Source organism: Hirundo rustica, chromosome 5, assembly GCF_015227805.2.
Source record: "Hirundo rustica isolate bHirRus1 chromosome 5, bHirRus1.pri.v3, whole genome shotgun sequence".
Lineage (NCBI taxonomy): Eukaryota > Metazoa > Chordata > Aves > Passeriformes > Hirundinidae > Hirundo > Hirundo rustica.
Window position 1 is genome coordinate 31,486,105 of NC_053454.1, and position 21,611 is coordinate 31,507,715.

Consider the following 21,611-nt stretch of genomic DNA (forward strand, 5'->3'; position numbering starts at 1 on the left):
GTTCAAAGTACAATAATCAGAGAACATGCAGAGATGTTTGAGAATTGCTCTCACCTTCTGAGCCAGAACTATGTAATTTGCTTTTCAATGTACTCTGATCAGATTTCTGAGTTCAGTTCACATGAAACAATAACAGCAAATCAAATACTGTAACTATTTACTTTGCTGAAAGGGGTTTAAGGTGGCATTGAAGATTGTAAGAAACACAAAGAAGAGAAAGAAAATAGTTTGTGTTTTAAAATAAACCAAGAATGGTCACAGAGCAATAAATGGCATGAAAAGCAATATGTCAAAAAGGGGACTGAAAAAGAAATGCCAACCGAACCACACTTACACTAAATGTCCCCTTAGCACAAAGGTAAAAAGCAAAGGCTGAACTTGACAAGGCTGAAAATAAGTTTGACAGCCTTAGACAAGAAATGTTAAGATGACCTTGGGTACATTGATTTGAGTAAGCAGATGTAGACAGATGGCCAAAAGAAAAATATCTGAGTACTTTCAAGCATAAAATATTCCTGGGACTGTGGAGACAATGTCGCTGTTTATAAATGAGGTCTGAAGAGTCAAACTAGATGTCACAATGTAAAAAATGCCAAACATTATACTCAGAAACAATCTAAAATATCACAGTGTAAACACAAAAATATCTGGCACTGGGTAGAAGGTATCCAACCATAATAACAGCAATTCAGATAAAACAAAAAGTAATAAAACTTGTTCCTTGCCCTTTCTTGGTATAATAATAAAGAAGATATATTTGGATGGCAGTGGAAATTTTCTCATCTATCTCTTTCTGCAATTGAATTAATGCAGAAAAATCACTTAATAGCATTGAAAGTCATTATATATTAAATTTTAGAAAATTGATTCAGAATAAAGTAGATTAATTGCTGGCAATTTACAGTGAAGGGGAAGGGTGTGACTCTTGGATCTCTGTTCTAGGCAACCTCAGCTACAAGATACATGAACTGCTTTGTCGAATCTCCCCATATAATTTTCTTAGGCCTCACCTTGCAATGATTTCACTCAATAGTTTTCTGAAGCAACACTGTAAGCCATGTTTTCTTTTGAAACTGCAGGTGCACTCAAGTGTTTCTCCTGTACATGTTTCCTTGCTATGCATGCAACACACTCATCACCAAATCTGTTTGGGTTTCAAACACCTTCAGTGTCAGAGCCTTTCATGTACCCCAGGTTTCCTGCAGTTAGTTAGATCAGCTTCAAGACGGAGGTACAGACATTATCACACTGCCCAGAGGTGTGCAGATTTCAAATAAATTTGAAATCATGACTTCTGTTTTTCTCCTGTCTACCAAGAACTGCAGAGGGCTTTTTGTGATGGAGAAATATTTCACTTATGGCTTTCATTCATTAATTAGAAATCTGCAGAAATGGAAGGATAATTTTTGATATTTTGGTTTGCAGAATTTCCCTCTACAGTAGTGAGCCCTCATAATTAATCATTCATTATACTCTGCTCATTCAGAGTCTGTGGATGATGTGCCATTATAGTTAAGGTTTTTTTTCCTCAAGAGTGACTTGCATTGCTAAAAATACGCAGGAGGGAAACAAAGTAAATTGATATTTCATCCTGTATGTTGTGCTTGTTCTTTTGGGGGAAAACAACAAAAAAAATGGCTGCAGAAGTTGCATAATGTGCAATTATTTTAAACTTAATAAAAGCCTGACAGCATCTCAGAAATAATTTTGCTTTTTCCTTCTTAAAAACAACAGAGAATTTGTTTCAGGTCCTCCCCCCCGAAAAAATCAAAGTACTTTTCAGCAGAAAATAATAACTGGATTTTAGGTCAAGCTTCCTTAGATTTACTTGCAAGTCAGGTTTGCATCATTCATATGTCTCAAATATATCATCAGTCTACTCTTTTATTTCTACAGTTCTGAATTTAAAACTCTTTCAATGGGTTTTCCATTAAAAAAAGTTATTTTTTGTTGTTTAAGTAAGCCTTCTAATGTATTTTGCATTATAATTCTAGAACTATACATTAATCATTGTTGAAATTATTATGGCCAACTATAGTTTTCTAATTGTAAGTGCTGTGAAAATTCATAACCTGCATAAGACTAAAAGAAAATCATGTCTTCAAATGCCAAACTGCTGAAGGGTTCTTGTCATCATTCTTCACAGATGGTATGTTTTAATTTCTATTACAGAAAGATGCCATTAAGAACTTTATAGAACCTGGATAAGGATTATTAGGATGTAGTAATGGTAACATGGTAAATGACCCTTGCTTTTCCCATAGCTTTTCAGACTGTGGAAAATTAACTGGGGTACAAATGCATGCCTGCATCAGCGAACAGTGAGAGTGAGGACTAATGGTAGGCAGAACATGAACAGAGATGACAAACACCAACAATGGAGCCTATTCAAAACAATAACAAAGTGAAAAGAGAGAAATCTGTGGTTAGCTGCAGGTTTGACATCTAATTCTGGTGACAAGATATATGATGGCACCATATAAACATTCTGATTGAAATATCACAAACCCAGGTTTCTGTCTCATTTTTCTTTTCAGGGGAACGAGGAGAAGAAGCAATGGAGAATGGGATGGGAAGGAGAGAAAACAGCAACAACTTCAGCTCCATGTCTGGAGCACCAAAGCATACAAGATATTCTGTACAGACCTGAACATAACGTTTGCAGTCTAAGAGGAACAGTAGCAACAATAGAAGTCAAAAACAATGCCACACATCTGTAAGTCACATTGAATATTACTGCTGTTAATTATGAATACATCTCTTGTATGTATGTTGAAAACTAAAAATAAAGATCGTATTTCAGTGTTCTGCCAAACAGTCGAGCTTCGTAGAGCAAAGACTGCGAGAACTGGAAGGGGTCTGTTTCTTGATTCTCAACAGAGAATAAACAGCCCTGCTTCTTAAGTCCAAAAGCTCTCTCCAAAACTCTTGTTTTTCATGCATTTTACATTTACATATTGATGGGAATGTGTATTGTAGGTTAAAAAATCTTGTAATTATTTTGGTATTTCTATTTAGTCATTTCATCCAGGACCAGAACTTGAAAATAGATATACCTGTGCTTTGCATTCACAGGCTAAAACCTCTGTACTGCTCATTTTGAATCGTTGCTAATACATATGAAATTGCTTTTGCTCTAGAGAAGAGCCCTTTCTATAGGTCAAAAACCTGAGGAAATTTGCAAGTGATTTCAGAGGTAACAACCTCCTACCCAGCTGCCATTCTCACTCTTCTGCATTTTTGTTAGCAAACCAAGTTCAAAATACATCCAACATTATCAATTTCTCAAAACACATAGCTGTTTCTTGAAGGCATCTTGAACAAAAAAGCTGAATGCTGTGATCAGTAGCACGGGGTGAATAACACTATAGTGAAACTCCCAACCTTTCTGTGACTTATATTTCTAATGACTGGGCCAATTTCTCTATGACAAAAGGTATGAGCAATTACTGTCTGTTACACATTGTCATCTTAGAGAAAAAAAATAACTTCCTTGAATGCCATAAAATAGATTTTCAAAGCAGAAAAGTTATTTTGGTCATGCTTTGTTTTAAGGTCTGCTGTCATACTTTGATGTGGTGAATGGTTTTGTGTGGCATGAAAGTTAAAAAAAAAAAAAAGAAGAAGAAAAAAGAAAGAATTACCTGTTAAAACAAATTTTTGCTATTTAATAGAAACCATCGCTCTTCAGAGCATGAGTCAACCAAGTCATTTTAAATAGGAATAAATGCTCACTATCAGATTTCTGTTTTCTTCAGCTAAAAATCCAGATCCTACTCTTTGCTCAAGAGTGAATAAAATGGAGAAATCACATGTAAATACCTGTCTCTTAGGCAAATGTGTGATAGGTTTGTCAAAAATCATATCTTTACATCAGATTAACTATTTACTAGCATAATTGAGGCAATGAAATCTGGAGTAGAATTAACTTGTTTACTGAATCGATGTTGCATTTTTTTTATTGGAATGAAACTAAGGTCACCAGGCATATCTCCTTTATACAACTCATATTTTTGTAACCATCGTGATCTAAATTAGAAAAGCACAGCTATGATAAATTTAACTTGTTACATCAATGAAACAATTGAAAAATTATGCTTTGCTGACCACATTAATTCTGTTCTCCATGATATTGCCTGGAAGCATTAACACACCTCATCTCCTTGTAGGTCCTTGTACAAGCGGTGCCACTTGTACCTAAGTGTATTCTCTTTTGATCTGCTTGAAAGAAGAAATGGAATACTCCATGTAGATAATTATATATAGAACTATTTGATAAAATAACATAAAAATTACATAAACAAATGAATTTTTAAAAAATTATATATGTATTTATTTACATACATCTAGACGTAGACATGCCTCAAAAATATATCACATGAATATATAGGTACTTAGAAAGCAGTAAGAATTTGCTTGTTGAAAGCCAGTTAAGTTTTTTAATAATTATTAAAAACTGCAGTAAGTAAGTAAATGGAGCCTACTTAAAACTACCTGTATTAGGAATCATTAGAAATTTGAGTTCCAACTGTACTGATACCCACAAGTCCAATATCTCTTCCTACAGCATCTGAAAGGCAAAACACTGTAAAACAATGTAAAATAGCATGGAAAATAAAACTCTAATGAAAAAATTGAGTGCCTAACAACATTTTTCAGATGGATACACAATGAACTAAACCACTTCATCTGCCAGATTTAAGAACATGTGGTAATTAAGATCTGTGCTAATCATGTGGGAGAAAACTGACTGCTTCACATACACACAGCCCTTACACATACATGCAACCTAGTCTCCATAATATTACACTAAGAAAACTGAGTTGTTGAAAAGATTCATTTTGTAGTGAATACTTATAACCCAAAATAGGGGCAGGGACAGTTGTCTTAAGAATTAGACTGACTCCATTTGCACCATCTGAGGCTTTACAATCAATCTCCTGTTTCTTAAGGTTTTATTTTCATTTTGCAAACCTCTGAACAGACCAGAATGTGACATTCACTTAAAACATCTAAGCGACTCTCCAATGAGTCATTCTGCAAATTGCTTTTTCCTTCAGCCTCTCTAGGATACAGAGCCCTAAGTTCCAGAAGTGAAATACAAGGGAATAATCAGCTGCATTCCCTATCATTATGATGCTGACCTTCATTGCACTTTCAAAGAGAGATCTGATTCAGTGATTGGAGCTCTGTTTTACTAAGCATTCTCCCAGAGCAATACACTAAAATATATTTCCTCTCATAGGAAATTAGTCCATTATTTTTGGTTGTTTGTTTTCCATTCCAAAGTTATATAGTATTCAGTTGCATAGTTTTAGCACTTAATACTAGAACAAAGAGAAAATTCACCTTACAGTGCTACCAAGGACCAAAGTGTCTCCATCCACTCAGGAAGTACAGTAGATGTACTCTATTATTATCCTTTGCATTGTAGGAGATACCCTCACTTATTCATTCACCAGAATTAAAGGCTATTCTGCTCTCTTTTTTTTTTTATCATCTGTATCTTACTGGATAGAAAGTATTTCTTTGAACACAGAATAAAATTTGCTCTCTGTGGTCAGAACCATGCAATTACGTATATTCAATATCTAAATTCTTAGAATCATGCTCATTTTTAATTCTCCAGAAAAGAAGATAAACATCTTTAACATTAATATCTGTTACTCACCTTTAAAACAAAAATTCTCATTGATAAGATCCATAGAAACACAGACTGTAAATTGAAGATTCATTTTTTTTAAAGGAAAAAAAAAAAAAGCTTAAAGAAACAGTATATTCTACTGATTTTTTTTTTCTAATATTCTATATCTAAAAGATATTCTAATTCCCCAATAAGCACTTACAAAACCCATCCCCACTTTCTTCTCTTTTTTATATTTATCTCTTCACACTCCTGGTCTTTTCTCCTTTCCTTTGTCTTCTAGTCTTTTGGGATAAATTTTACTGATCAGATTCTGCTTTTTTTAACTTTGGGTGGCCTTGTCACCTTTTAATCAGGTTAGAGAGCATGAGCATCGCAATTCCAAAAACTCTGCTGGGAACAGTCTGCAGTGCAAAGTGACTTGCACTGAATAAAATCCAGGTGTTGGAGAAGTGAAAGATGTTGCAAAAATCACCTTTTTTTTTTTTTTTTCTTCAGGCAACAATAGTAGATTTTACACTGAAAATCAGTAGCAAATATCTTGGCCTTTGGACTGGATGCAGCAATCATTCAGACATCTGCTTAACCTTAAGCACATAGTTACTCAACAGAGCACTCTACCTAAATTGATTCCTCAGGGTCCTACTCTTGCATAAATATTCTTGGTTACTTGAGATGAATTCCAGGTTGCATGTACCAGTACTGCCTGTGATTCTATGTACTTAAGTTTTTGGGACCCCTCATTACTTACCACGCTCTAACTGCAAAATTACAAAATATAACAACTTGCCATTTTATATTGCTACCTATGAATTGATACGCTTTAATTATAGTTGCTTTCGGGCTTTTAATCATTCAAGTCAACATGTGCAGTTGTAATTGTTACACACATTTTGCATATTTAATTTATTGATGGTTCAAATTAGCACTACGACAAAGTCTTCCTCAATGCTTTATGAATTTCAGAGTATTCATAGCAGACACGACCCGAAGTGCTAAATGTGTCATTGTTAAATCCTTTGTGCCTTCATGCATTGTGCCTGTAACTGATAAAACAGCATGACGCTTCTTCATGGAGGAGGTTTCAGTCAATTCTCAGGCAGGAAAAAGAGGCAGCACCATAATGCTTTCCCTTCTTTTTCTCTCTGGTGTGGGGACAGAAAAAGTCCTGGCTAGAAAGTAATGCATTCTGCCAGTTTTTGTCAGCATTGGGTTATATGCTGAAAATGCTTTTATCTTCACAGCAAAATATCACCTTTGGTTTTTCTTCCCTACTATCCAGCAAGAAGCACTCTGGTCACCTCAAGATCAAATCAAGAAGCTTCTCTTTCCAAAAAGTCTACTAAAGCTGGTTTTAGACCATGCAAAGCTTTAAAATAGTCAGACAAAATAAGAATTTCAAAAAGTCAAGCCTAAGGTTTCTCTTGATCCTGGCCTCATATCAGCTTTGTCTGCTAGACCCAGTACATTTTCTTGCAAATCCTTCCATTTCCTTTGATCCACCTCTCTCTATCCAGCTGGAAATCAGAGGATCTATTTGACCTGGTGTTACAGTGAACAAGTCAACAAAAAGAACTCTCTTTCCACAGGTAAAGTCCTGAGTCAAAATCCCAGCTCTGGTAGAAGGCAGGATTAGACCTCTAGCATGATTATCTTTTCCTTGTCACAGAAGAAATCCTCCAAACAATGGTTCCACGTCTTCAAGTACTTCCTAATACTTCAAACTGGGTACAACCATACTTCCATTATTACCTTTTGTGTAACATTATTTCCAGTCAATGACCAGCAACCCCAATGTACTCAATGTGCAATTTTGCATTATTTAACATAAATTTTACTAACAGGGAATAGTAGCACGGTCGGGGTGTCCAGCGTGCGCTTGGAAGCGCTGGCCGCCGGGCTAGCTCAGTGTCCCTCACCGTGGCTCACGCGCTATGGGCCGGGGCCGCTAGTCGCACTAGCCACCTCCTCCCTGGGGGTACTTGGTTCCCCACACCCAGCTTAGGACGAGGTGTTTCGGCAACCACAGCGACGGCAAGAAGTAGGACTCTCTGAGCAGGGTAAACTGGCTTTATTAAGTGGGAGACCTGACGGGAGCTCCACACCTGACCACTGCTGCTCAGGAGAGCCCCGAACAAGGGTTGTGCATGGCCTTATAAACGAGGGAGGACCAAGGGGTGATAACAGGACAACAACCAATAGGGAAAATTGTGAGTGTAACTGGGGGAGTAACCATGGAACAGGGGAACCAGTCAACAAAGAGGAGAAGGGGATTTCCCAGGCACCAGCCTATCACTGGACGCCCTCCCTGGAGCTTTCCAGAATCCAGGGAAGGGCCCCAGAGTGACAGACAGGGCGCCTGAGGTGAGAGAGAGAGAGAGGATTGACAGGGACAAGTGTAGGGTAGGGTGACTGACAGATAACTGAATGGTTTTATAACAAGCATAGGGGGGGAAAACCATTGAGGAAAACAGGGAGTACAAGGAACAAACCATTACAGAAAACTTCTTAAAAATATACAAACTGCTTATGTAAAACATTTTTGAACAGAACACCTCTCGCACCACCACAGAGCACAAAGGTGTCCTCAAAGGTTAGGGCTCTCTCCTCTCTATTTCAAAGCTGAGAGTGTAGCAGCAAGGAATAAAATAGATCAGAAATCTTCTGAATCCAAAATCTTAGAGAGTAGGTGAGAACGAGTATCTGATGCAACAAGGAAAAGGTCAAAGACCTTTGTGCTTTGAGCTGTGCCACTCCCAGAGGTCTAAGCTGCACTCACTTTGAAACTAAACTGTGTGGTCAGTCCTGAAAGCAACTGGACTGAAAAGTGTGAGGGTAGTCCAGACAATTTTAGATTTTTTTAGGCTGAGTGGCTAAGAGCCTTAATATTAATTTTTCCTAAAACCTTCAACTTATGGCTTCTCAAGACAAGTAAAAGCTGTGAGATTCTCTATTTCCTCTCTTCTGCTATGCCATGGGACAAATTAAATATGCAATGAGAATCTGGTACTCCGTCTAAAATCCAGTAAAAGAGACAATGAATGTTTTAACATTGACTTTCCTCTCCAAAAATCTTTACTGTAAAACTAGTATTATAAGTCCATCTCAAAATAGAGCAGTTCTTTATCCACATTACTGCATTTTCTTGAGAAAATGTGTTATTTACTCAGTCTCAACACAGGCAGTTGAAGTAGCAGCCACTTAGCATTCCTGATGTAGCAGTTGAGACAGGCTGAGTTCAAATGAGGAAGACGGTAATTCCTCTGCTCTTAACGCTTCAGTTGTGCCTGTGAGGTATGAAATCAATCTGAAGACTTCAGCAGACTAAGAACAGAACTAGGATTTTCTGACTTCAGAACAAGTGAAAATTCTTTTTAAAAAATGAAATGCTTTCTTTCTGTTCAAATATTAACTAAAGACTTCACAAATTATAAACCTTGCTATTACGCTGAGTACGTGATTCCCAGGGAATTGAAACTGGTCATAAAAGAGATCTGAAGAAGATTATGCAGTTTAAGGTGAACACATTTATAAAGCTGGTGAAAAATAGCACCATGTTTCCTTCACTTCAGGAAAACACTGAAAAATAATCATTTGATACTGTTAGAACAAGGTTCCCTCAGTTTCATCAGAAGAACTTATGAATTCTACAGATTTAGGCGTTTAAATGCCTGTAGGAATGTTTATAAATTTATTAATACTGAGCTTGAAAACAAGCAGGAACTTGCTTTCACCATAAGATGAAAAAATCTTACCATAAATTCCTCCCCTGTTTATTGTCAATACCTCTCTAAGCTTAATTCTTTAGAGTAGAATGCTTGCACATTCTAAGCCAGTAGGGAATACTGATGTAACAAAATATCTGACTACAATGTTGTTATCTATTCAAGCTCAGCAACACCATAAAACACTTAGAAGGTCAGGCAACAAGCAAGAGCCTTAATCAAGTTTTCCAACACTTCTCATTAATATGCTTTTCTTAGGTAGCATACACTTGAAGCGACAGAGGCAGCCCTACTCTGATAATTGTCTAATGATATGGGAGCACTTCCAAGAAGACCAGATCTCTGCTCCTCTCTGTTCTGTGAAAGGTCAGCAGCTTTTCTCAGCAACTTATCTTTTTGTGAAAAATGGACAACATGAAAATGAAACATATTTGATTCACTAAATAGACTTGCTTTGAAGTTTGACCTGAATAATCTTTTAAGTTTGGTTCATCTGCTAAGGGATAAAACAATTATTCATATAGCTTCTCTGTTGTCAGTTGAATGCATGACTAACTTTCCAAAAACAAAAAACAAGTATTTTTCCCTCAGTTCTGAAGACCTGACATAGCCACCACATTTCATGAGAAACATGTGTGTCTTTGAATCCTGAATGGTTCCCAGGATAATAAGTTACATCTGTTTTACCCAGTGACAAAGCCTTATAAATAACTCAGTTTCAGCCCAGTGAAGCAACTAAAGTGTCATTTACCAGAACAATCTTCAGATAATAGTCACCACTAATGAGAAAAGCTCTTGTGCTGAGGAAAACAACTCATAACACCACTGAGAAATGTAGAGACACACTCACCAAGTGAGTGTTTTATGTAGTTAGTGTCTTCTGCAAGGAGTGCTTACTTATGCAGGTAGTACGGAATGTTCTGCTTTGTAGGCATCTGAGCAGGGTCGTTTAGCACCATGAATAAGCAGCCCAGTGCCAAACAAGCACAAAAACAAAACAAAGAGCAAGAACACTGTTGCATCAGGACTATGCTGAATCCAGGCTAATTAGCCTGGCTATGAGCAGGGCTCATTTGCTCTGGAAGAACACTAAATTTCTTCTGGACCCCACTGGGGCTTTTGCAGCACACTTGGCAGCCCATGGCACCACGCTGGGTATGCCAGCTCATACAGATCCTGGCTCAGGGATCACGTACAGGAACACAGCTCTCAGTCCTCTCCTGTGATACAGCAGAGCTTTCAAAAGTCCTTCTGAAAGACTACTTCATGGCCCTGAAGGTGGACTAGAGAAGACACAGGATGATATCCTGCAGAGAGAAGCTCTGGCCTCATGAAAGGGAGAGGTGAACTACTCTCCAACTTGAATAGGGCCAGCATTTCTCTTTCCTTGGTGTGAGTCCTGAGCTGTTCTACTAAGCATCAGCTACTTTTATAATCATAAGACTTCACCTCTGAGTTCACTCCAGATGGAATTTTTTTGCTTAATGTGCATGGATCGCCTCAGCTACGCCTGAAGTGCTCTGACCCTCAGGGTTAGGAGTCCATGACATCCATTTCATTTTTGCAACATAGCAAGGCTGGTTTTGAGACAGAAAAGAAAAGGAAAATTCTTCAAAGAAACTGCAAGTCAAAGGCAGATGAGGAGAATGTAAATGTTGCCCTGGCTGAAATATAGTTGGGACAGTTTGAGCTGGAATCTGTAGTTTTCAAAAAAGTGCCAGAATAACCACAAATGATGGTAATCCTTACTGTGCTTCCTCAGACTTTGAACATTCATCAGCAAACTATCATTCATACTGCTACTCTTCCATTTTCTTTCTGTATTCTATATTTATATATATTACCTTATAGTGCTGATGGACAGAGTGGCCCTTTTTACTTCCTCTGTTTTTTAAAGTATTGGGGTTTTGTGTTTATGGAATAAAGTCCAAAATTTTTCTCCTCTTGCTTCCTTTATTTTATATTTGCATGCTTCAACTGCCAAAATATATTTAGCTCTCCCAATCCGTCCCTGTTTTTTCTCATCAGTCATTTTTTTTTTTTTTTTTTTAATAAGGTCTTTCATCAATCTCCCCCTGAGTCATAAACTTTAGTCTTTTTCTATGATTTAAAATTGCCATGGAAGGTCCAGCCTTTGTACATGTACTGCTTAACACCAGCACATACTCCAGTTTCTTCTAACTCCTTCTCTGATGCCAAAAGTCTTCTGACCTCCCATTTTATCTTCAAAAAACAATTTTCCCCAACAGATAATTAATTATCTTACACAAAAATTTTTGCTATGATATTTGCTTTCATTGTACACTTATACAGTAGGGGAAAAGCAACTTGGCCCTTCTCATTTAAAGAACTTTTTTGAAATCACAGAAAATGGTCTTTGAGTTGAGGGTGCTGGTGCAGGAGAAGTACTGACAAATAAAATGGGTAAAAAATGAAAGGTTATTTATTGTGGTTATTTAGGCTTGTATTTTTAAAAATGCATGCAGTATATAGTGAAGGGAATTCATCAGAGACCACAATGGCTTAAAAATCCTATTTACCAAATAAAAAATTGAGACCTGATGGACACACTTAGAACCTGACTTTCCACATACATCACCCAAGTGTGGGTTTTTCCTTTCTGTACAAGTCAGCTGCCAATAGTCACCACCTGCACCTTGGGTGAGAGCTGTTCCCATGGGCTGTGAGAGGACCAGCAAGCCTAACCCCATCATTGGCTAGCTGCTTCAAGGCATGGCCTCCGGAATTTATGAGTATTTAAATCAGATATGTTGTGATTGAAAATTCAGGATTTCTTGTTACTGCTTTGAAGTCTCATGTGTGTGCTAGATGTGCTCTCACCTGAGCTCGCTGAGAGAGTGACTTTTTAAATGGGCAGACAGTGAGAGCACAAGGAGAAACAGTTTTAAACTTGTAGATGAGAGATGTATACTAGATATTAGGAAAAAATTCCTTACAAAGAGGGCAGTGAAGCAGAGGTTGCCCAGAAAAGTTGTGGATGCCCCATCCCTGTAGGTGTTCAAGGCCAGGCTGGATTGTGTTTTGAGCAAAGTGGGCTAGGGAAAGTTGTCCCTGCACACTGCACAGGGATTGGACGAGGCCATCTTTAAGGTCCCTCCCAAACCAAACCCTTCTATGGTTTTATGATTACAGATGCAAACAGAAAAATAAATTTTCAAGGGATCCTGGAAACTTGCCAATGTGGATTTGAAGCAAGATCTGGACGGCATTTTCAAAATGTCAAGTGTTTCCAACATTAGAAAATACACAATCAGGTGCTCTGGAAAATTCAGTCAGGGGTTCCTTTCTTTGAACTTAGAGTCTTTGTACAAGTGCAGTTGCATTTAATCATGATAAGTTAATAAATGCCATCAAATTTTTCAAAAATATTTAATTTGTTAAAAAAAATTATAATGATTTTTCAATGGTTTGATTTGCCCAGTGGCCTGAAAAAAACAAAACTGAGCTGAAACGCAAAGAAAACCAACTTCATGATAAATGTTTTCAGTCTAAAAATAAAGAATATCTGAAAATCCACTTTGTTTTATGCTCTTCTACTCTCTTTCTTGCTGTCCTAATTGCAGAACACAGAAGCAAAAGCTCTTCAATACAATGTCTGGAAGAGATACCAGGTACCCTAATTTGACTAAAATCTCTCAGAGATTACTTTTTTTCTTTGAATCCCTCATGTGCTTATAAATTTAATAGGTAGCCTCACAACAAAAAATTGATCTGCAGCTCTTAAAGTGTCTGAGATATGAGTCCCTTCTGCAGATTGCCATAAGCCCTTATGCTGTCTCTACCACACTTAAAGAAGCCTTCCTGGGGAACTTTTCATGCACTGAACATTAATGAAAGGGAAAATTGAATTATCCAAACCAATCAAACATTTGATTGGTTTGGACAATCGTCAACATCTGTTGACAGAACATTAGAAAGAAGATGCATAAGCCACTCTGAACAAAACAGCAGATCTATTACTTACAGAACTGATCATAATATCTGAAACACATATTTCAGTAAAGTAACATCAACTGATTTTAATATTGATAGCTTATTGCACATGATTATCATATTTTTTGTTTCCTTAAAAAAAAAAAAAAAAAAAAACCGTAGTTATTTTCTGAAAAAGAAACCAATAGATGTGTGTGTGCATGAATAACCTGTTATCATTTATCACTCATCCTCTATATTCATGTCACTTGTCTCTTCCATCGCATCTACATATAAATAATTCATTTTAACATAGAATTGCCCATGTATCATAGTCTAGAAACTTACTTGCATTGTTTGCTCCTGCAGTCTTCCTTCAGGAAATGTAATTGCACCTTTATCTGAAATGTAATTTCTATCTCATCAAGAGTGTTTAGCTGGCCTTAAAATGTTTTGCTATGCTGTAACTAGAGATGAATGAAACAAGAATCAAGGGGATAAGATTAAGTGAAGTGACCTCATCTCACAGAGAACCCAAGTCAGACATAGATTACTTTAGGTATGGGGGAATGCCTCGAATATGAGCTCAAGTCAAACAGGCAAGCTGAGTCCATTTATAATGAGTAGTTATCCTGTAGTACTTAATGCTACTAGAGAAGTTTTGTTCTTAGCAACATACTTGCTCAATCCTTTATGTTACATTCATAGGAAATAATCTAGAGTTTTACTTGAAAAAATGAAACATCATGTGTTAGATGTTTTGCAAATAAACCTTTTGCACTGCATCAAAACCTATACCCAGAAATAGGCTGCTTTGATGCCACATACACCTGTGAGCAATAAGGTACTGAAAGCAATTCACTGAAAATTAAGTATCTCACTATCAGGCAGACCTGAGTCATTCTGCCCTGGGTATTACTTTTGTTCAAACAACACATTCAGAAAACATGGGTTATCTCTCTATAACCTTGTATGCCCCAAAGTATTGTAGGTGATCATCTCAGCATTGTAAGTGCACCCATCAAGCATTGCAGCTGGGAGTCTCCCCAGAAATCCAAGCACAGATATAGCAGCTGAAAATATTGCCGTAATTTCTGTCATGGTTTAAGCCCCACTAGAAAGTAAGCCTCACACAGCCACTACCTTCCCCCCAGTCCCCTCCAGTGAGAAAGACAAAAGGCGGAGAATACAGGTTGAGATAATTTACTGGAAAAGCAATGATAATGCGCAGTAACATCAAAAATACTAATTACAAAAGTAACTAAAAAGGGGTGATTTCCATGCAAAAAATGCTCACCAAGTTTGACGCAATGTGACCTTAGCCAGTGCCTCCCCAGAGCTCCCTCCACCACATTTTTTTTTTTCCCAAGCCCAAAGCAATGATGGACAAGCCATGTGGTTGGGACCAGTGCCACCCCACTGCTCTGTTTGCCACCTGCTCCCCTGGAAAAGGACAAAATCACTGTGGATGGTCTGCATGTCCCCTTTCTTTCCACCTGAAGCCTCCTTCCTTCTCAGAAACTGTAATCCCTTACTTCCACAGCCAGTGATTGGCAGTATAGAAGAAAAAACACTAGAATAACAAATATGGCTCCAGGCTCCACACCCATGACCACCACCAGAAAACTAACTCTGCCCTGGCTGAAATGAGGAGAATTTCCTAAAGATGAAATAATAATTGCAGCAGTAATGGTATTTATCTCATAAACTTCCACAAGTCATGCCAGAACACAGAAGTGCAGAGAGGGATCATACCTGATAATTTTGAAAAGACAAAAGAGTAAGCAATGTGCTTCAAATAAACAGCTCTGTGAAATCACAGTTTCACCTACAAGATTACCTTACCTATCTCCTTCCCAAGTGTGCTTCTCCCAGGATAATTTTATCTATATCTGTAGGTCTGGATGGTGTTGATATGGAGCTCACTTCTGGCATGAAAAGGGAGCAACAAGTTGTGACTCTCAGGTTTGGAGTGCTTCAGCAATGCGCCTTTGAGAAACCAGTGACAACAATCTAAATATATTTTAAAAGTCTATAGATAAAAGGAAATGCAAGACATTCAGGTCAGATTTTCTGTGTTTAAGTCCTAGCAGAACATTTGGCCTACAATTTTATTTCAGGAGATTTACCCTTTATTTTTTCTGGAGGTTTACATAGTATTGCCAGGCCACACACATGACAGCTGTGAGTCAGATTTTTGAAAATAATGAAAAAAACTTAAATATCAGGAGGATTTTTGTTCGGAAAAACTGCTTACAAATATTAATGGGGGCTTGTAAGCCTCTAGAATAGCCACAGGTTATGTTTTTTAGCTTTTTTCCCCTGCAACCACAAGAGACAGAAATGTATTTTCTATGATAAATGTGACCTTCCCACAGCCCTATGAATCTCACTGCTTTAGTTTTAAAGGAATATCAAATACAGAACACTCTGTAGAAATTAAAAAATAATCAATACTGAGCACAAAGTCCTTACATGCCAGTATCAACTGTATTTATGAGGACACTATAAGTTATTTATTTTACCAGTGTTTTCTCATTAGGTGGTGCCTGGAGGCTAACCAAGATGAGCTTCTGCTGTATTATGCAGAGTAATAGAAGTGTTCAGAAGCAACAGAAAGAGTTGCAAAAGGAGTGGTTTTCTTGTTTTCCAGTCAACAGATGACAATACTTCCAACTGAAGTTCTGGTACTGCCTTAAGAAGGTTTTCTACTCTTCCCTTGAATGCCTCCATAACCTGAAGTAAACCCCTGTTTACTTTATGTTCCACAGAAAAAAAATCTTCATTTGGGCGAAAAGCAATGCACCACACATGGAGGTTCAAAACATATTGCCAGTCCAGCTAATGTTTTAATAGCTTAATAATCCATATTGTCCAATTAACACAGAAAACCTACATTAATAATATGAGAAAATATTCTTTAATAGGAAAATAGCCTTTCCAACTACATATCCCTTTTCTCTGGTGTGTGCTTACCCTTCCTATGTTTCCTTGCATCCAGAGGTTGATGTTTTCAGGCTTCCCTATGAGGGAATCCTTCCCTATCCTGCTGGATGGAGTGATATTGTACATACAGCAATTATCACATCCTCAATACTTCACTGAGAGAAGTATGATGTTGTTGCTGGGTACCCCAAAGATCCCCTTGAAATTATCTTTTTATGTGTTTTATCACGGTGTGTTTCTCCTTGCTTTCCAGTCTCCTTGCTGTTACTTCCGCTGAGGCGTAGCGACCTGGTTCAGGAACGACACGGCAGCCACACCCAGGCTGCTCGGTCCATCAGCTCACAGACACCAATGTGGTGGACGGCTAATGGCGTTTATTAACTGGTTACATGGAGTTATAAAACCTCTGTTTGCTACATCACATCCGTCTGCTTACGTTACAAGTTAGGTATTGCTTACCTTATCAAGGACACTAACCAACTAAGAGTTGAGGGAGGGGTTCTGTCTGCCCGTACAGCGCGATATCTTCCGACCGCCTGTCCCTAATCTCCCACATTTCCCCCCCCCCTCATGACTAAATAAAAAAGTATAAAAGTATAAATATATAAAAGTATAAATGTTATAAAAGTATAAATGTTATAAAAATACAAAAGCTGTTAAAGTTAGTATAATAGGATACAAAAATAATATAAAATGTTAGTAACAAACACACTTCACGATAATTGCATGCGTTCGACAAATAGGATGTCGACTTTCTCTAAACGTCTTCTAACAAACAATACTAACTTGTTCAAAATGCAAGGCCCAAAAATTAATGTTAAGAGTATCATGGTGAGAGGGCCTATTAATGTGGGAACAAGGGTGGCTAGCCATGGGGACTGATTGAACTATGACTCGAACCATCCTTGTTGGGCCTCTCTCTCTCTCTTTCTCTGGGCCAGTCTTCCTCTCAGTTCGGCCATGGAGTCTCGCACGACTCCGGTGTGGTCTGCATAAAAACAGCATTCTTCACTCAAGGCAGCACACAGGCCTCCTTGCTGCATGAGCAAGAGGTCCAGTCTTCGCCTGTTTTGCAGGACGACTTCCGAAAGCGAGGAGATAGATCTTTCCAGAGAGGAGATGGATTTTTCAATTCTCAGTAAGTCTTCGTCAATTGTCATTTGCAGCTGAGAAAGTTTTTGATGTTGGGTCACGAGAGCTGAAACACCTGTGGCTGTGCCAGTGGCTCCTAGGCCAAGGAGCATTGCAATGGTTATACCTGTCATTACTTCTCTTTTGCGGAGCAGGATGGTTTCTTCTAAAAAGCGATACATTTCTTCTTCTTGGTGATACAGGACTCTAGGAACAATCAGAACTTGGACACAAAAGTCAGCAAGGTTATTGAATTTGCTAAGGTACACACAGGGAGTTATTCCGATTTGTTGACAGACCCACATTCCTGATAGGAACGGAACTGCCCATTTGTCAGTCTTTTGACTAGGTTGGATGAACTCAGTACAGATATTTCCTATCTGCTTTGCTACGGTTACACTGCCAAAGCATTTGCCTCGGCCTGTGACTTGACTCAGGGTAATTTCTCTCCGGGGGGTGTCCTACTTACAGTTGTGTGGATTGTTTGCTGCAGAGTATTCAAAAGGAGCATCAAGGGCGACACCCTCATAAAAAGGAGGTTCTGCATTATAATATAACTAGCATGATTTTGTAAAGTTCGGATTGGATTGGTTCAATGACAAAAAGGTAGCATTTAACACACTAAGAAACAAATTGTAAGGATCTGACTTAGGTTTTTGGTAGATAGCTAAAGGACGGGATGAGGAAGAGGTGCCAGATGTGGCCTCTCTCCTGTGTCTGCATGCTGTGAGAATCTGATAGGGTTTGAATGATTGGGGCACTGAAGGTGGGACTCTGATAATTTGCACATTTGCCTAATTTAAATGCCTGGCTGCATTTAAAGCATGCCATTTTTAACTTCTTCCAGTCTGTGAGGGGAGTTCGTTCTGACTTCCCCTCAACCCAAGTAGAAACATTGTTGTTACTGATTTTATATACTGTTACTTCTTCTTTGTCAGAGCCGGAGTCAGAGCCGGCTGCAGGGGACCGGCTGTCCCAGTCCCAGCTGAAGTCCGAGTCAGAGCCGGAAGTCGACTGACTGGCTGCTTCCGGGCTCTGGACCCTTTTGGTCGGGCTCCGACCTGGCCCCTTTCCCTCAGGGCTGGGCGGTCCCTTCCCCCTGGGCCCCCGCCCCTTTCCCTCAGGGCTGGGCCGTCCCTTCCCTCTTGGCTCCCGCCCCTTTCCCTCAGGGCTGGGCCACTCCTTCCCCCTCGGCCTCCTGCACCTGCGCTCCCCCCGCCTCCTGCTGTGGGAGCTTCTTGCCTTAGAAAAACGCGCTTTTTGGCAAAGATTAGCTTCAGCTCTCTCTTTGCGCTCTCCTCCCTTTTTCTGCTCGCGCGCCCCCGCATTCGCAAACGAGCTCTCTTTGTTTTCAGCGCTATCTTGAGGCGCATAAGGTGGAGGTCCCTCCCCCGCTTTTTCAGCATTCCTAGCTTCTTCAGCTAGACCGTTGTAAAATGACTGCATCTGTTTTATCTCTTCAGTGAGCGACCTTGAGCCCGGGGGCCTCGAAGCAAGCTCTTGACCTTCTGAGCCCGAGCCCATACATTCAGCCAAACCGACTTCATCAACACTCTGAGCATTATCACTAACATTCAGAGTACATTCTTTTACATTCTGAAAATTCTCAACAACAGTTCCCTCTGAGAAAGTTTGCGTTGCTGCTGCGATACCTAATTGGGGGGAAACCTTTAAACAATTTCGCGCAGCTCTCCAGGTGTCTTGTTCTTGCAACGCTTTCTGTAATGATTTTACAACTCTTCTCTATGCTTTAAGATTTTTCCCTGAGCTGGAAGACATTGTGTCTTCGGCAAGAGCTTTAGTACATTGATCCCAAACATCTGGGTGGAGGATATCTACTGGACGATCAATAATACTAAGTTGCAAAAGCCTCGTCACTGCGAGGGTAAAATTTTTTGCTTTACAATCAATTCCCCACTGCTTATGAATCTGAGAAACGACCTTCACGAGAGCTTCCATCCTCTGCGTGGGTCCGGAGGCGTCCCTCCCGCCGAGCTGGACCAGCCGCTTGGCTGTCGTTCACCCGTCCAGGCGACTCCCAATCTCCTGGGCAACTCCCGGGTTTCGGCACCACTTGTTACCTCCGCTGAGGTGTAGCGACCTGGTTCAGGAACGACACGGCAGCCACACCCAGGCTGCTCGGTCCATCAGCTCACAGACACCAATGTGGTGGACGGCTAATGGCGTTTATTAACTGGTTACATGGGGTTATAAAACCTCTGTTTGCTACATCACATCCGTCTGCTTACGTTACAAGTTAAGTATTGCTTACCTTATCAAGGACACTAACCAACTAAGAGTTGAGAGAGGGGTTCTGTCTGCCCGTACAGCGCAATATCTTCCGACCGCCTGTCCCTAATCTCCCACATCTTGCTTTGTTTTTCTCCCTCTTGTTTGAACAAAGCTCCCCCAGCCCTGATACCCCAGCATGCTGCTTGTTTCACCATGGTTCTCTTTAGCCTTTACCACACACCGTTTCCCATCACCCCAGCCAAAAACAGGTCAGACAGCAGCCACTGACCACTTCACAGGGTTAAACCAAGCCCCAACAGCTCAGGCTGAGGCACAGACTTGTGCTGGGTCCCTGCACAACCAGGTCAGCGCAAAGCCTGATGTTTTCTCATGCTAGTGGCAAAATCACATTGAACAGTACAGCACAATTAACTCATGTCTTTATATTAGTAATGATTAGGCCTCTTTTATCTTTTCATTTGCCTTTATTCCTTTCACTTTATTATGATTTTATATGGACTTCAGTCTTCCAAATAAAAACATCTTCTCTTGAAGAAGGGAAGGAAACTAAGTTCACAATAAAAAATTTGGGTTTGTTGCAGGAGAATGAAAGCACTGAAGCAGTTTAAGAATGGGCATGTAAAATAAATAGACAAATATTCAAAAATGCACATGTATTATAGAAAAACCCCAAGCCCATGATTTTGTATTGCTGTTCATGATCATAGGCAGCAGCTGGAAGGTCCAGTCCACCACATGTATGAGGCAGAGCCAGTTACACCATGGGATAACCTGGCCATAAGTACTTCCAGTGATGGAAGTTCCACAACATCCTCATCTTCCCCCTACCCACTGCTTCATTCTCTTTACTCCAAGCAGTTTTTTTCAGCATCCTACTTGGTACAACTTGAAGTCACATGTTCTTTAATCCACTATAATGACAATAAATCTAAATCTTTGTTTTGTTCACTGATGCACAGAAAGAACACCTCTTTCCTCCTGAGTGCTCTAAGTTTTACTAAGATCAACAGCCACTTTCAAATGATAGAGCTGTAGTAGAAGAGCGAGGTATTATTTATTCTTCTGCTCAAGAACCTGTAGTAGCCAGGACATTGTGACACATGGTTCCCTTTGGTTCTGTTCAGAGATAATGTTGGAGACTAATAATTCAGACTACCATCTTTTCCCAATACTGAGCAATTTATTCATTTCAGACAATCCTGCTAGAGATTTTTCATAATAGGAAAATCTGGAATTTTCATATCTGGAAAAAGGAATGTTTAACAGATGGGTATGATTTTGGCAGTAAGAACAGTTCATATATTATTGAAGTACAGGCTAAATTAGTTTTAGGCTTATAAAGCACAGTAGTGAGGGCCAGGCTCCCGAAGCTAGTTCCCCCAACTCTGTCTCCCAAGCTCCCTGATTCAGGGCCAGACAAATGCAGTGCCCATGCTGGCATCAAGCCAAGCCCCACAGAAGGAGCAGACATGCTCAGAGCCCTGGCTGTGTCTTTCAGTGGTTTTATGCCTATTTATTAATACGTGAAATACTGTGGGCTTCCATAGGCAGGGAGCTTTGGGCAAAGGGCTTTTGTTTAGCTTGGTTTGATCAGCCTTCATGTCCTACAGTCTTTTAATGTTCCTGTGCCATGAAGAAATGTGGAGCTAAACGTAACTTCTGCCTTTGAATTCTACAAGTTCTACAAATTAAGATGGAAGTTTAATTTTTTTATTACTACTTATCAGCTATAGAAATAAAGTTATCCTCTTAGATGTTCATTTTCTAATCATAGCCATTGAACACAAGACAAATTTAAGCTAAAGCACCACCTAGTGACGAGCTAGTGAAAGTTATTTTGGAATACATGAAAAAGCTTCTCTTTTCCCCTGAAAATTTAGTGAGAGTTAAAAAAATCAGAGGTTCACGGAGAGCCATAAAAACCTTCCCGGTAATAAGCACAATAAATTTACTGGAAATAAATATAAAACTTCTTTATT

At 39.2% G+C, this 21,611-nt stretch overlaps 1 protein-coding gene across 1 annotated transcript in view; it reads right to left on the reverse strand.

Moving 5' to 3' along the window:
• Positions 1-21,611, reverse strand: part of LOC120753014 (coagulation factor XI-like) — a 58,437-nt gene that overhangs the window by 16,415 nt on the left and 20,411 nt on the right. The window lies entirely within an intron of this gene.